A 14,945-nucleotide genomic window follows, 5' to 3' on the forward strand; every position below is an offset into this window, starting at 1 on the left:
TTTTTTCTCTTTTTTAGTATTGAGCCAAATTTGCATGCCTAGAATAAATTTCATTTGATTATATAGTTCCTTTTATATGTTACTGAATTGTATTTACTAATATTTTGCTATGGGTATGCCTCTGTGCTCATGAGGGATATTTGCTCTAATTTTCTTTCTTCATATTGTTTTCCTGTAACTTTGGAATCATGGTAACACTAGCCTCACAAAATGAATTACGAAGTGTTCGCTCTTCTATTTTCTGGAAAAGATGGGGTAGAATCAATGCTAATCTTCTTTAAGATTGCATAAAATTCAGTGAGAGTATCTGGGTTGGTTATTTTCTTTTGTGTGTTTTTAAATAAGGAATTCAATTTCCATGATAGTCATAGGGGTATTTAAATATTCTATTTCATATTGGATAAATTATGGTCATTTTTATTTTTTGAGGACTTAGTCTATATCTAGAATTGTCAAATTTTTATCTGTAGATGTTAGAGTTGTTCGTGGTAGTCCATTGTTATTCTTTTGATAAACACAGAGCCTTTAGTGTTCCTTATTCCCCCTGATGCTTTGATGTTCCTTCTTTTATCATTTCTTTTATGTTTACTGAACCCCCTTTACGCATTCTTCTAGGGTAGGTCTGCTGACAAATTCTCTTAGGTTACTTTCATTTAAAGATGTTTTAGTTTCTCTTTGGAGAAGGCAATGGCACCCCACTCCAGTACTCTTGCCTGGAAAATCCTATGGATGGAGGAGCCTGGCAGGCTGTAGTCCATGGGGTCGCTAAGAGTCGGACACGACTGAGTGACTTCCCTTTCACTTTTCACTTTCATGCATTGGAGAAGGAAATGGCAACCTACTCCAGTGTTCTTGCCTGGAGAATCCCAGGGACATGGGAGCCTGGTTGGCTTCCGTCTATAGGGTCACACAGAGTCAGACACGGCGAAGTGACTTAGCAGCAGCAGCAGCAGCAGTTTCTCTTTCATTCCTGAAGGATATTTTTGTTTTGTATAAACTCTAAATGGACAATTCTTTTCTTTTATCACTTGAAAGGTATTGTGTCACTTCCTTCTGGCCTCCCTGGTTAATAATGAAAAACCCACTGTCATTTGAATTGCTTTCTCTGGGTAAGACTTTTCTCTGGCTGATTTCAAGAGAGGTGGAAGTTCAGGTTTACTATTTGGATACTACTGACACCCGAGGGTTGGCCACTCCTTGTTACTGCTATGTGGGGATGAGTCTTAACTTTTCATGTTGTCTCCTCTGACACTCTTGTGGATGAGATCTTATTCCAACCAGACACTGGTAAAGCCCTGAGTCTCCACTTGGCCTCCTCCAGTGTCACTCCAGAAGGAAGGTAAAGGGGCACTTTGCTACTGGTGAGGTGCACGTTCAGGCTCCTTACCCAGCCTTCACTGATACTATAATCAGGGCATGAGGAATGAAAATTCCAGCTTCCTCCTTGGCCTCTTCTGACACGACGCCTGCAGGAGTGGTGGGCTAGGTACCTCCATACAGTCTTTCACAGGTAGAAGTCTATCTAGACTCTCCACTCATTCTGCCTTTGCTGGCGTGGATGGGTATTTGACCACAGATTTTTTTTTTTCCTATGATATTTGGCTTGAGTAGAGTGGTTATTGTCTAAAGATTTCTGTTTGGTTAGGTTGTTACTTCCTGGTCATTTGGCTAGAAAGAGCAGGCTCCTCGTGGAGATTTTTTTCCTTTTGTGTTTTTTGATATTTTGATTTGCTGTCTTCTTCAGCATCAACTCTGAGACATAAGAGGCAAAAAGAAACCCAGAGAAAATGATGCTGTTATTCGAGCACTTAATTCCCAGCTAATCTGCTTTCTCCTCACCTATTAAGATTATCTTTATTTTTATTTTATATATAATGTCCAGAGCTTTTAGTTATTCCTAGTTGGAAGTATAGGAAAAAGGAGGTTTATTCTATCTTCCCAGAAGCAGAAGTATACCCATATCATTTTTTTTTATTTTGCCTCTTCCTATTCTAATATAAGCAATAAAACTATAAATTTTCCTTTTGGCACTACTTAAGCAGCATTCCATAATTTTGATATGTTGGATTATCCTTATAATTCAGTTCAAACAATTTTCTGATATTCTTATGAGTTCTTCTTTGATCTTAAATTCCAAATATTTGGATTTTTTAAGATGCCATTTGGCTATTGATTTCTAATTCAATTCCATTTGATAAGAGAGAATAATTCTTAGTTTTCAATCTAATTTAATGTATTATCACTTGTTTTAAATCTCTCAATGTGATCATTCTTTGTGAATGCTTCCTGTGTATTTGAAAAGAATGAATTCCAATGTTATTGTATGCAGTGTTGTATAAATGATTGTGTTATTTGAATCTTCTATATATTTACTGATTTTCCACTTTTTCCATTAGTTAAAGTGTTGCATTGAAATCTCACATCTACTTCTGATTATTTTCTTCTTTTCTGGTAACATTTTCCTCAGCTTAATGAGATTACCTTAGAATTTCTTATAATACTTCAAACTGTGCCCATGATTTCATGTTTATTTGGACTCTAGTAAGGACAACAGAGAAGGAAGTGACTCCACTGTCTGTCGTTCGGTCCCTTTGAAGAAGGGGCACCGTGCTGTGCAGGGGTATGTAGCACCAGAGTTAGTCAGAGGGCAGAGTGAGTGAGCTTACGTGTGGGCAAAGGTCTGTTTTATATTTTTTGAAAGAAGGAATGGGAGGAGCATAGTACAAACCTGAGCAGGTTTAGGATTGGATAGTTTGAATAATGTTGGTGTGGGCTGGACTACAGGAATGGTCACTAGTTGTTCAGTACATGGACCTGGGTAATTAAGGACAGGGCTTAGCATTCTGGAATACTGGTGCCTGATAAGAACAAGTTATTGGTGGGTTTTCACATCAAAGGTGTGCTACAGGTGAGTTATTTTCTGTCTCTAGGAATTAGCTAACTGCAGGAGATGTGATCTCTCCTTGGATCTGTAAAGCCAGGATGTCAAAGCATCATCAATTCAGTTCAGTTCAGTCGTTCAGTCGTGTCTGACTCTTTGCAACCCCATGAATTGCAGCACGCCAGGCCTCCCTGTCCATCACCAACTCCCGGAGTTCACTCAGACTCACGTCCATCAAGTCAGTGATGCCATCCAGCCATCTCATCCCCTGTCGTCCCCTTCTCCTCCTGCCCCCAATCCCTCCCAGCATCAGAGTCTTTTCCAATGAGTCACTCTTCACATGAGGTGGCCAAAGTACTGGAGTTTCAGCTTTAGCATCATTCCTTTCAAAGCATCATAAAACATAGTAAATAAGAAATATAATGAATATTTCTATCTTTGAGACATACTATTTTGATGACTGTAACTTTATGATATAGTCTGAAGTCATGGAGCCTAATTCCTCCAGCTCTGTTTTTCTCTCTCAGAATCACCTTGTCTATTCATGGTCTTTTGTATTTCCTTAAAAGTTGTAAAATCTTTTGTTCTATTTCTGTGAAAATGCCATTGGTAATTTAATAGGGATTGCATTGTGTCTGTACATTGCCTTGGGAAGTATAGCCATTTTGATAATATTGATTCTTTCAATCCAAGATCATGGTACATCTTTCCATCTGTTTGTGTCATCTTTAATTTCTTTCTTGAACATGTTATGGTCTTTTGTTTCCTTACATAGGTATAATCCCAGGTATTTTATTCTTTTTGATGTGACAATACGTGAAATTGATTCCTTAATTTCTATTTATGATTTTCCATCATTACTGTAAAAAGATACAAAAGATTTTTATGTATTAACTTTGTATTCTGCAACCTTACCAAAATCATTGATAAGATCTAGTAGTTTTCTGGGAACACGTTTAGGGTTTCTATGTATAATATCATGCTATCTGCAAACAGGGACACTATTATGTCATCTTTTCCTATATGGATTCCTCTTATTTCTTTTCCTTCTCTGACTGCCACTGCTGGGACTTCCAAAACTATGCTGAATAATAATGGTGAGAGTGGGCACCCTTGTTTTGTTCCTGATCTTAGAGGAAATCCTTTCACATTTTCACTGTTGACAATAATGTTTGCTGTGGGCTTGTCACATATGGTCATTATTACTTTCTGGAGAGTGTTTTTTTTTTTTTTTTTTTCCAGTCATAAATATGTGTTGAATTTTATCAAAAGCTTTTTCTGCATGCACTGAGATGACCATATCATTTTTATTCTTCAATTTATTGATGTGGTCTATAGCACTAATTCGGAGAAGGCAATGGCAAGCCACTCCAGTACTCTTGCCTAGAAAATCCCATGGATGGAGGAGCCTGGTAGGCTGCAGTCCATGGGGTCGCTACAAGTCGGAAGCGACTGAGAGACTTCACTTTCACTTTTCACTTGCACACAATGGAGAAGGCAATAGCAACCCACTCCAGTGTTCTTGCCTGGAGAATCCCAGGGACGGCAGAGCCTGGTGGGCTGCCGTCTATGGGGTCGCACAGAGTCAGACACAACTGAAGCGACTTAGCAGTAGCAGCAACAGCATAGCACTAATTGATTTGGGGATATTGAAAACTCCTTGCATCCTTGGGATAAATCTCACTTGATCATAGCATATGATCCTTTTACTGTGTTGTTGAATTCTGTTTGCTAGTATTTTGTTAAGGATTTTTCTATGTTCATCAGTGATACTGATCTGTAATCTTTCTTTGTGGTTTCTTGGATTTTGATATCAAGGTGATTATGGCCTCATAGAAAGAACCTGAGAGTGAGTGTTCCTTCCTCTGCAGTTCTTTTGGAAGAGATTCAGAAGGATAGGTGTTAACTTTTCTCTAAATTCTTAGTAAAATTTGCCTGTAAAGCCATTCGGTCGTGGACTTTTGTTAATTAGAAGCTTTAAAATCACTGTCTTAATTTTCAGAACAGTATTGTGTTAGTGCAAGGCTAGAAATATGTATCAGTGGAACAAGGTAAGAAAGCCCAGAAATAACTATGGTCAATTAAGGTATGACAAAGGAGGCAAAAATATACAATGGAGAGAAGATAGTTTCTTCAATAAGTGGTGCTGGGAAAACTGAACAGCTACAAGTAAGACAAATGAAATTAGAACATTCTCTAACACCATACACAGAAACAAACTTAAAATGGACCTAAGACCAAAACATAGGGCAGAGACTATAAAACTCTTAGAGGAAAACATTGGCATACCACTCTTTGACATAAATTGCAGCGATATCATCTTTGACCTACCTCCTAGAGTCATGAAAATAAAAATAAACAAATAAGATCTAATTAATCTTAAAATTTTCTGCACAGCAAAGGAAACCATAAAAATGATGTGGCCAAAGTATTGGAGTTTCAGCTTCAGCATCAGTCCTTCCAATGAATATTCAGGACTGATTTCCTTTAGGATGGACTGGTTGGATCTCCTTGCAGTCCAAGGGACTCTCAAGAGTCTTCTCCAGTCTCACTGTTCAAAAGCATCAATTCTTCAGTGTTCAGCTTTCTTTATAGTCCAACTCTCACATCTCTACATGACTACTGGAAAAACCATACCTTTGACTAGATGGACCTTTGTTGGCAAAGTAATGTCTCTGCCTTTTAATATGCTGTCTAGGTTGGTCATAGCTTTTCTTCCAAGGAGCAAGCATCTTTTTATTTTTTAAAGCATCTTTTAAAGCCAAGAATACGGAAGCAGTCTAAGATGAATATGAAGCAATCATCTTCATTGACAGTTGAATGGATTAAGATGGTATGGTACATATATAAAATTTCATTTCAGCCATAATAAAATGAAGAATGAAATAATGCCATTTGCAACAATATTAGTATACCTAGAGATTATCATATGAAGTGAAGTATGTCAGACAAGAGAAATTCAAATATATGATGTTACTAATATGCAGGATCTAATTTTTAAAAATGATAAAAGTGAACTTGTTTATGAAAGAGAAACAGACTTACACATATTGAACACAAACTTATAGTAATGAAAAGGGAAGTGTTGGCAGGGAGGATAAACCAGGAGCTTGGGATGAACATACACACACTACCATATATTAGATAGAGAACCAACAAGGACCTGGTGTACAGCACAGGAAACTCTATTTAGTATTCTGTGATAATCATATGAGAGAAAAGAATCTACAACAGAATGAGTATATGTATATGTATAACTGAATCACTTTGCTGTACACTTGAAACAGAAAATTTAAAATTAACTATACTCCAACAAAATTTTAAAAAGAAAACGTAATTAATATGTGCAGATCTGCAAAAGAATCATCTCCAGTTATGTTTGTCTGACAATGTGTTTTGTTTTAATTTGATATAGAATTTTGGTTTTTTTCCCCCCTTTGACACTAAAGATGTCAATTCATTGTCTTTTTTTAGGTAATTAGTAATAATGCTGATCATCGTAATGTGAATTCTTCCAATCTCTTATAAGATTTTATTTCTGCCATTGGTTGTTAGCAAGCTAATTAGATTATCCATTGGTATGGTTTTCATTTTATTTCCCTCTTGAGTTTGGTTAAATTTATTTGATATGTGGGTTTATACTTTTCGTCAAATTAGGAAAATTTTTAGTTTTTATACACTCAAATGTATTTTGTGGCATACTTTGCTTCCTTGTGTAGTTCTTATTGGGCTCCTGAGGTGGCGCTAGTAGTAAAGAACTCACCTGTCAATGAAAGAGATGTAAGAGACCCCAGTTCAAACCCTGGGTCAGGAGATTCCATTGAGGAGGGCATGGCAACCCACTCCAGTATTCTTGCCTGGAGAATTCCATGGAGAATACCAGAGGAGCCTGGTCTATAGGGTAGACCAGTTGGGCCATGGTCAATAGGGTAGCAAAGAGTAGGACACAACTGAAGTGACTTAGCATACATGCATGTAGCTCTAATTATACAAGTTGCTAAAATCCCAGGTCACTGAAGCTGTGTTAATTTATTTTAAATATTTTATGCTATCTTCTTCAGTTTGGATTTCTTTTGATATTTTCCTCTGCAATAACTAATCTACTAAATCCCCTAACGATTAAGTAAAGTCCTTCTGACTGCTAAGTACTCACCTATCTCCCAGCCCTGTATAATCTCTGGGAATTTTCAGTTTATAATCCACCAGAAATTATTCATTCCCAGTATTTTTTTGTCTGACCTCCTATAAATGCCCAGAATCTTGCTCGATTCATGTTCAGCTTTGTTTTCGGCCGAAGACTGGTGCTGTCTCCATGCTCAGCTGCCTGCTGTGTTAGTCTTCCCTCTGGTTTCCAGCCCCTGGAGATACCCCCAAACCCTAATATTTGTGTCTCCAACTCCATAAAACTGTAATGTTGCACGGGCACTCCCCTTTTTGGTGCTTCAAAGTAGAAAGTGCTTCTACAGACACACCTCATTTTGTTGCATTTCATTTATTGCACTTTGCAGCTATTGTATTTTTCACAAGTTGAGGGTTTGTGACAACCCAACAAACAAATCCATCAGTGCCACTTTCTAAAAACATTTGTCACTTTATGTCACTGTGTCACATCTTGGTAAGTCTCACAGGAATGCAAATATTTTCCTGGATCATTTTATTTGTTATCGTATCTGTGATCAGTGATCTCTGATGTTACTATTTTAATTATTTGGGGGCAACATAACTCACATAAAAGCAAGATTAATCAATAAATGTTATGTGTGTTCTGACTGCTCCACCAACCAACCATTCCCATTTCCTTCCCTTTCCTCAGACCTTCTTATTTCATAAGATGCAATATTGAAATCAGGCAATTAATAACACCACAAGGACCTCTGAGTGTTCAAGTAAGAGTCACATATCTCTCACTTTAGATCAAAAGCTAGAAATCATGATTAGTGAGGGAAGCATGTCAAAATCCCAGATAGGCTGAAAACTAAGCTTCTTGCACCAGTTAGCCAAGTTGTGAATGCAAAGGAAAAGCTTTTAAAGGAAATTAAAAGTGCTACTCTAGTAAATATATAAGCAATAAGAAAGCTAAACAGCCTATTGCTGATAATGGAGAAAATTTGAGTGGTCTGGACATTAGATAAAACCAGAGATAACATCCTCTTAAGCCAAAGCCTAATCCAGAGAAAGGCCCTAACTCTCTTCAATTCTATGAAGACTGAGAGAGGTGAGGAAGCTACAGAAGGAAAGCTTGGAGTTGGTCAAGGTTTGATTCATGAGATTTAAGGAAAGAGAACCCTTTCAATATCATAAACGTGTTAGGTGAAGCAGCCTGTGCTGCTGCAGAAGCTGCAGCAAGTTATCCAGAAGATCTAGCTAAGATCATCAGTGAAGGTGGCTACACTAAAAAAAAGATATCTGTGTAGATGAAATAGCCTTCTGTTGGAAGAAGATGTCATCTAGGACAATCATAGTTGGAGAGGAGAAGTCAAAACCTGGCTTCACTGTTACAAAGGAGAAGCTAATTGTTAGGGTATAATGCAGCTGGTGACTTTAAGTTGAAGCCATTGGTGATTTATTATTCTGAAAATCCTAGGACCCTAAAGAAGTATACTAAATTTCCTCTGCCTGTGCTCTCTAAATGGAGCAACAAAGTCTTGATAAGAGCACATTTGTTTACAATGTGGTTTACTGAACATTTTAAGCCAGTTGTTGAGACCTAACTCTCAAAAAAGAAAGAATCCTCTCAAATATCACTGCTCATTGACAAGGCACTTTGTCACCAAGAGCTCTGATGGAGATGTACAATGGGATTAATGTTGCTTTCGTGCTTGCTAACAGAACATCCATTCTGCAGCTTATGGATCAAGGACATTTTGACTTTCATTTCTAATGATCTAAGAAAAATATTTCTGAAGGCCATAGCGGTCACAAATAGTAGTTCTGATGAGAGATCTGGGCAAAGCAGATCAAAGATCTGTGAAAGCCTTCTGGACAGGATTCACCATTCTAAATTCTATTAAAAATATTTGTGACTTATGGGAAGAAGTCAAAATATTAAAAGACATTTGGGGGAAGTTGATTCCAATCCTCATGGATGAATTTTAGGGGTTCAAGACTTCAGCAACAGGATAACTGCAAATATGGTGGAGATAACAAGAGAACTAGAATTAAAAGCAGAGCCTGAAGATACAAAGATATGATGTATATATACATGCTGCTGCTGCTAAGTCGCTTCAGTCATGTCCAACTCTGTGCGACCCCATAGACGGCATCTCACCAGGCTCCCCTGTCCCTGGGATTCTCCAGGCAAGAACACTGGAGTGGGTTGCCATTTCCTTCTCCAACACATGAAAGTGAAAAGTGAAAGTGAACTCGCTCATTCGTGTCCGACTCTTAGCGACCCCATGGACTGCAGCCTACCAGGCTCCTCCGTCCATGGGATTGTCCAGGCAAGAGTACTGGAGTGGGGTGCCATTGCCTTCTCCATATATATATACATATACATATATATATATAGAGAGAGAGAGAGAGAAAGAGAGATAATACTATTGCACACTTAGTAGACATATTGCTTCTACATGTGTAGTTTGAATATAACCTTTCTATGCATTGGGGAAAAAAATGTGCAATGTATTTTATTGTGATGTTTGCTGTATTGAGATTGTCTGGAACTGAAGCTGTAGAATCCTCAAGGTGTGCCTGTTTTGGAAATGTTGGGCTAATCTTACACATTTAATGATTTGTTTCCTTTCTGTCGAGAATTACAGTTCTCTGCTGTCTCCTGTGCAGCTTTCTCTTCTATTATAATGTGAAGCGTTTCCATAATCTATTACCTGGGAACATAAGGCCCTCCCCCCCACCGTTTTTTTCCAAGGCCTTGGTTTTGAATCTATTTATTCTGGAGCATAAAGTCATTAGAAGATATAAACTTATTATGCTCCCCTCACTAACACACACATTTTCTGTCTCCATTTTATTTTTCTCCCACGCATTACCTCACTATTCCACTTACATTGAAAATGTAAAGTGGTAGCAAAGGTTTATTAAATGACTAGATAAATAAATATTCGTACCAGAAAAAGTGATTAAGGTGAGGTAAGCCGTTCTGTAATTTTTCCCAGTCTTATAATTTGAAGACTATCCTTAGCAATTTTCAATAATTTATGGAACTGTGCTATTAAATTGTCATAGAGTTTCATATGGAAATAATGGAACGTGGAAAGAATGCAGTGTAGGAGGATTGCAGTTAGTTGAGGGCACTGACTGAATAATCCTAGGAATTTCAACTCTATGAAGACCTAATTTCCTCATGTAGAAAAAGAAAAAAACAAAAAACTTGTGTCCATTCTCAAAGATTATGAATTCTTCAATGTAAAGTATCAAGTAAACCATAGATTGATATGTATAATAACAGGATAATAAAATTTCACATAATGTATACTTAGCTACTGGGTGCCTAGTGTGCTATAAAAGAGATACATCCAATTTCTCATTTTCTTTCTACTAAAGGCCAATTTAAAAATTTCTCAAATTTAGCTTTAAAAATCAAGGGCAGAACGTCAGGAGCATTGTGAGGGCATAATAATAAAAGTAAAACAACGGACTGTATTAATTTTAAGTATCTCCAAGGTACTCTATGGCTTATAATCACCTTGTTATTGTTGTTTAGTCACTCAGTCCGACTCTTTGTGACCCCATGGACTGCAGCATGCCAGGCTTCCTGTCCATCATCAACTCCAGAGTTTGCTCAAACTCATGTCCATTGAGTCAATGATGCCATCCAACCATCTCATCCTCTGTCATCCCCTGCTCCTCCTGCCTTCAATATTTCCCAGCATCAGGGTCTTTTCCAATGAGTTGGCTCTTCGAATCAGGTGGCCAAAACATTGGAGCTTCAGCTTCAGTATCAGTCCTTTCAATGCATTTTCAGGACTGATTTCCTTTAGGACTGACTGGTTTGATCTCCATGTTGTCAAAGGGACTCTCAAGAGTCTCTCCAGCATGACAGTTCAAAAGCATCAATTCTTCAGCATTCAGCCTTCTTTATGGTTCAACTCTCACATCTGTACATGACTTCTGGAAAAACCATAGCTTTGACTATATGGACTTTTGTCAGCAAAGTGATGCCTCTACTTTTAATACTCTATTTAGGTTTGTCACAACTTTTCTTCCAAAGAGTATGTGTCCTTTAATTTCATGGCTGCAGTCACCATCCACAGTGATTTTGGAGCCCAAGAAAATAAAGTCTGTCACTGTTTCCATTGTTTCCCCATCTATTTGCCATGAAGTAATGGGCCAGATATCATGCTCTCCTCTTTCACCTTCATCAAGAGGCCCTTTATTTCCTCTTCACTTCCTGCCATTAGGGAAGTATCATCTGCATATCTGAAGTTGTTGATATTTCTCCTGGAAATCTTGACTCTAGCTTGTGATTCATCCAGCCCGGCATTTCTCATGATGTACTCTGTGTATAAGTTAAATAAGCAGGGTGACAATATACAGCCTTGACGTACTCCTTTCCCAATTTTGAACCAGTTTGTTGTTCCAAATCTGGTTCCAACTGTTGCTTCTTGACCTTCATTTGGGTTTCTCACGAGACAGGTAAGGTAGTCTGATATTCCCATCTATAATCACCTAGTAATTAGTCTTATTGTTTTCAGAAGTTATAAAACAACAGAGTCAAGAAGAAGTTCATTATCTTTGTTTTTTTTTTTAATTGTTCAAATTTATAGTCATTTTTATTTTATTTTTTTTTCTTTTTTTTTTATTTTTTCTTTTGTAGATTTTTAAAAGAAAAAGAAGTTCATTATCTTTGTATGAAAATTTTCAGAATACTCCAAACAGGGATTATAATAAATCTCTGATATAGGGAGACTGAATTTGAGCATACAGTCCAACATAAATTAGGTCACAAAAAAGAAAATAGCTGCAGAAAACCTAAAGTTTCTTGTTAAACTAGAGAAAATCACTTATTGAAACCAAACATATGGCTGTCAGCCTTCAGGGTAAGTTTCTGATTTTAATTGGAGAATTACTTTAAAATTGTTTCTGTTTCTCCAAAAACCATATACTGAGAAACAAAATGAAACAAACCTTTCTCTATTACAGAAGATGGGAGAAAACCTTTCTCAGGCTGAGTTTTAAAACAGTTCTAATGGATGTAATTATGTGAATAAAACATTCAGGTAGTATGCTAGTACACACCTCATCTCCTTTCTACTTCTCCCTCTTCATAGGAAATTAATAAATAGAGCAAAAGTTCTCAAACCAAATGTATAAAAATACCACTGTCATCCTTAACGTGTCTTTCTTAGCAAACTGATGTACCATTCATATAAACCCATTTAATAAGAAAATCATGCAATTGGCATTCAGGAATCAATGTCTTGTCCTGATTGTGCGTGGTTTTGTGTGATCTTCGAGAATTGTCAAAGAAGATTGTGTTGGACAAGTTAAACAGGGAAGACTTATTTGATACCATTGCAATGAGTGTCAAGACTATTGCAATGGGGGAGAGAAATTTAATTCACATCCATTGACACATAAAATTTTAACCACTGAGGTAAGCCAGTGGGGAGAGTCAGGGAGGACAGTATGAGGACAGTATGGGGGAGGCTGGTTCCTGTGGTTAGGGCACTTGTGTTTGTTATTTGACTTTTGTCAAAGGAAGGTTCCTAGCATCTCCAGAGGCTGGAAGGTAGGGGTGCTATCTTCTATCTTTCTTAATAATTTAATTTCAAAGAGCTGGTCCCCGAGAGTGAAAGTGTTAGTCCCTCAGTAGTGGCCAACTCTCTGAGATCTCCGGGGTCTATGATAAAGACATTGCAAAACTGGCAAGAGAAGATTTACATCTTAAAGAGTCAGAGAAAGAAATTACAAGTTTTCTAATGTAAATGCTCTAAGAAGAGAAGGGTCAGAGGCCTATGATCTGGAAGAAACCTGTCTAAAATATGGTCAACTAAGAAGACATTAGATGTTATCTATTATTTCTAACACATTGATCATGTTAGATCATATGTTATCTAGAAAGTTGAAGGGAAATTTGAATGTGACAAAATCTCAAAAAAAAAAAAGAAAGAAAGAAAGAAAGAAAAAGCACAAGGAGATTTTAGACTTGATTAACAAGCAAAATAGTGTTTTTGTTGTGTGTGTGTGGGAATAAAATTTAACAAGACCTATGCGATGTTTCATAAAAGGTTTGTCCATCTTCAACTAATGATGTATTTACTCTGCTAATCCATAATGCTTGTGAGAAAATTACAGATGCTAAAGGATCACCACATTTAAAAACAAAACAAAAATATTTTTTAGCTTTTCCTTAAGCCAATATTTATCAAATTGAATAGCAAACCCTGCAGAATTTGTGTTCCAAGGACCAGAATTAAGGGTCAGATAACCTTTGAGTTGCCTTTCAGTTCTAAAATTATAATATGATATTTATTTAATAATATAGTAATTCTCTTTGAATATGGGAATTTTGGGGGGGTTGTGCAATCCTCAGTGTAATCATGACTTTGCTATATTTTCCCAAACTTACTCCCTAACACTTGTTATTCTAAATTTCTGTGTGCCTTCTTTTTGTAACTTAAATACATTTGTCAAAGTTGTTTTTACTCTTACATAAATACTCAGGACTCTAAATACACATTGAATGTAGACTCATCACAGATTTTTAAAATTCTCTAACAGGCCATTACTATTCAAGGTTTTCTGAAAATGATACCTATGGGTTTAATCAGTACTTATATCCTAAAACATAGAAAGATTCCAGAGAAGTTCAGGGGGGGAAAAAAAATTCTCGCTTAAAAAAAAAAAATCCTAAAGATCTTTATTAAGCAATAGATTTTTAATGTTTAATCCTTTGATGATTTTTTTGAGAAATTTACCAAAGAAAAATTGAAAGGAAGGGGGGAAGAAGTGAAAAAGTAGAAGAAAGCTCCATGTGTGCATTTATCTCCTGAGTCCTTATTTTACAAAGTTATGTAAACAAAATTCATATGCTCCTGTTAATCTTACGCTTTGAAGAATCTTTAGAGTTTAGCCCTATTAAATCCTCAGGCAGCAATGCTGCTTGGAACTCATTAAACATTGCTTGCAGAGGGATTGTATGCTGGGAGAACTTCCTTGCCTAGTAAAAAATAGGAGAAGGACCAAATGGCTGATGTCATTTGGTAAATTTCTCTCATTTCAGAAACAAACATATCTGAGATAGCTCCTTTGAGCTACTTAATTCCATTTTGGCCAGTTAGTAAAACAGACTAACTTCTTAAGAAGTAAACTGATAATGGATTTTCTTATAAATAACGTGGCTACATTATCCTACCACAGAACAGAAGATATTAATGCAGTTTTCTTCAAAGAAAGTCATAAAGGTTTCTGGCATAGATAAAATAAACTTCATGTAATTATCAGCTCATAAAATTAGATTGAAATATTTTTATACTCTCCTAATTATTTAAGTATAATAACAGTGCTATTGAGCATATCCATTTGTATATTATTATATGCATTTAAGTTGATCTATCTAGAACTAATGGTAAACAAAATAACCAAATAATTTTCTACTACTGCTTACCACTGGACAGTCAGTGAGGACACAAGGGAACACCAAAATAAATTTTTCTACTAAAAATTATTCAAATTTTAACCCTAAGCACGTGTTTTATGCTATAATTATAGCTGTTAGTATGATTTAATTCTTAATGTTGAAAAGTAAATTTTGAGTTACAGATATACATTTTATAAGTACTAAACATATTTTAATTTTATAGTGGCTATAGACACCTTGGAGGGTAGTAGTATATTTTGGATGAAACAAACATGTAAACAATATTATACTTAATAAATGTGTTCATTTTCTTTGAGGTTCATATATTTGATCATTTTATATCTTCAGTTCTATCAGGTATACAAATCAACAAGCACTATTGGGGAAAATGTGGATAATAATATAGCATGCTTAAAATTAGAAAATTGACCTTATCTTTTGACAACTGGAATGTGTTTTCTAAAACAATCAAGAAAGATGAAAGTTATTTTCTATAAATCTTTTTGTTTATAATCCATTATTCAT

The sequence above is a fragment of the Bos indicus genome, chromosome 19 (genome assembly GCF_029378745.1).
Source record: "Bos indicus isolate NIAB-ARS_2022 breed Sahiwal x Tharparkar chromosome 19, NIAB-ARS_B.indTharparkar_mat_pri_1.0, whole genome shotgun sequence".
Lineage (NCBI taxonomy): Eukaryota > Metazoa > Chordata > Mammalia > Artiodactyla > Bovidae > Bos > Bos indicus.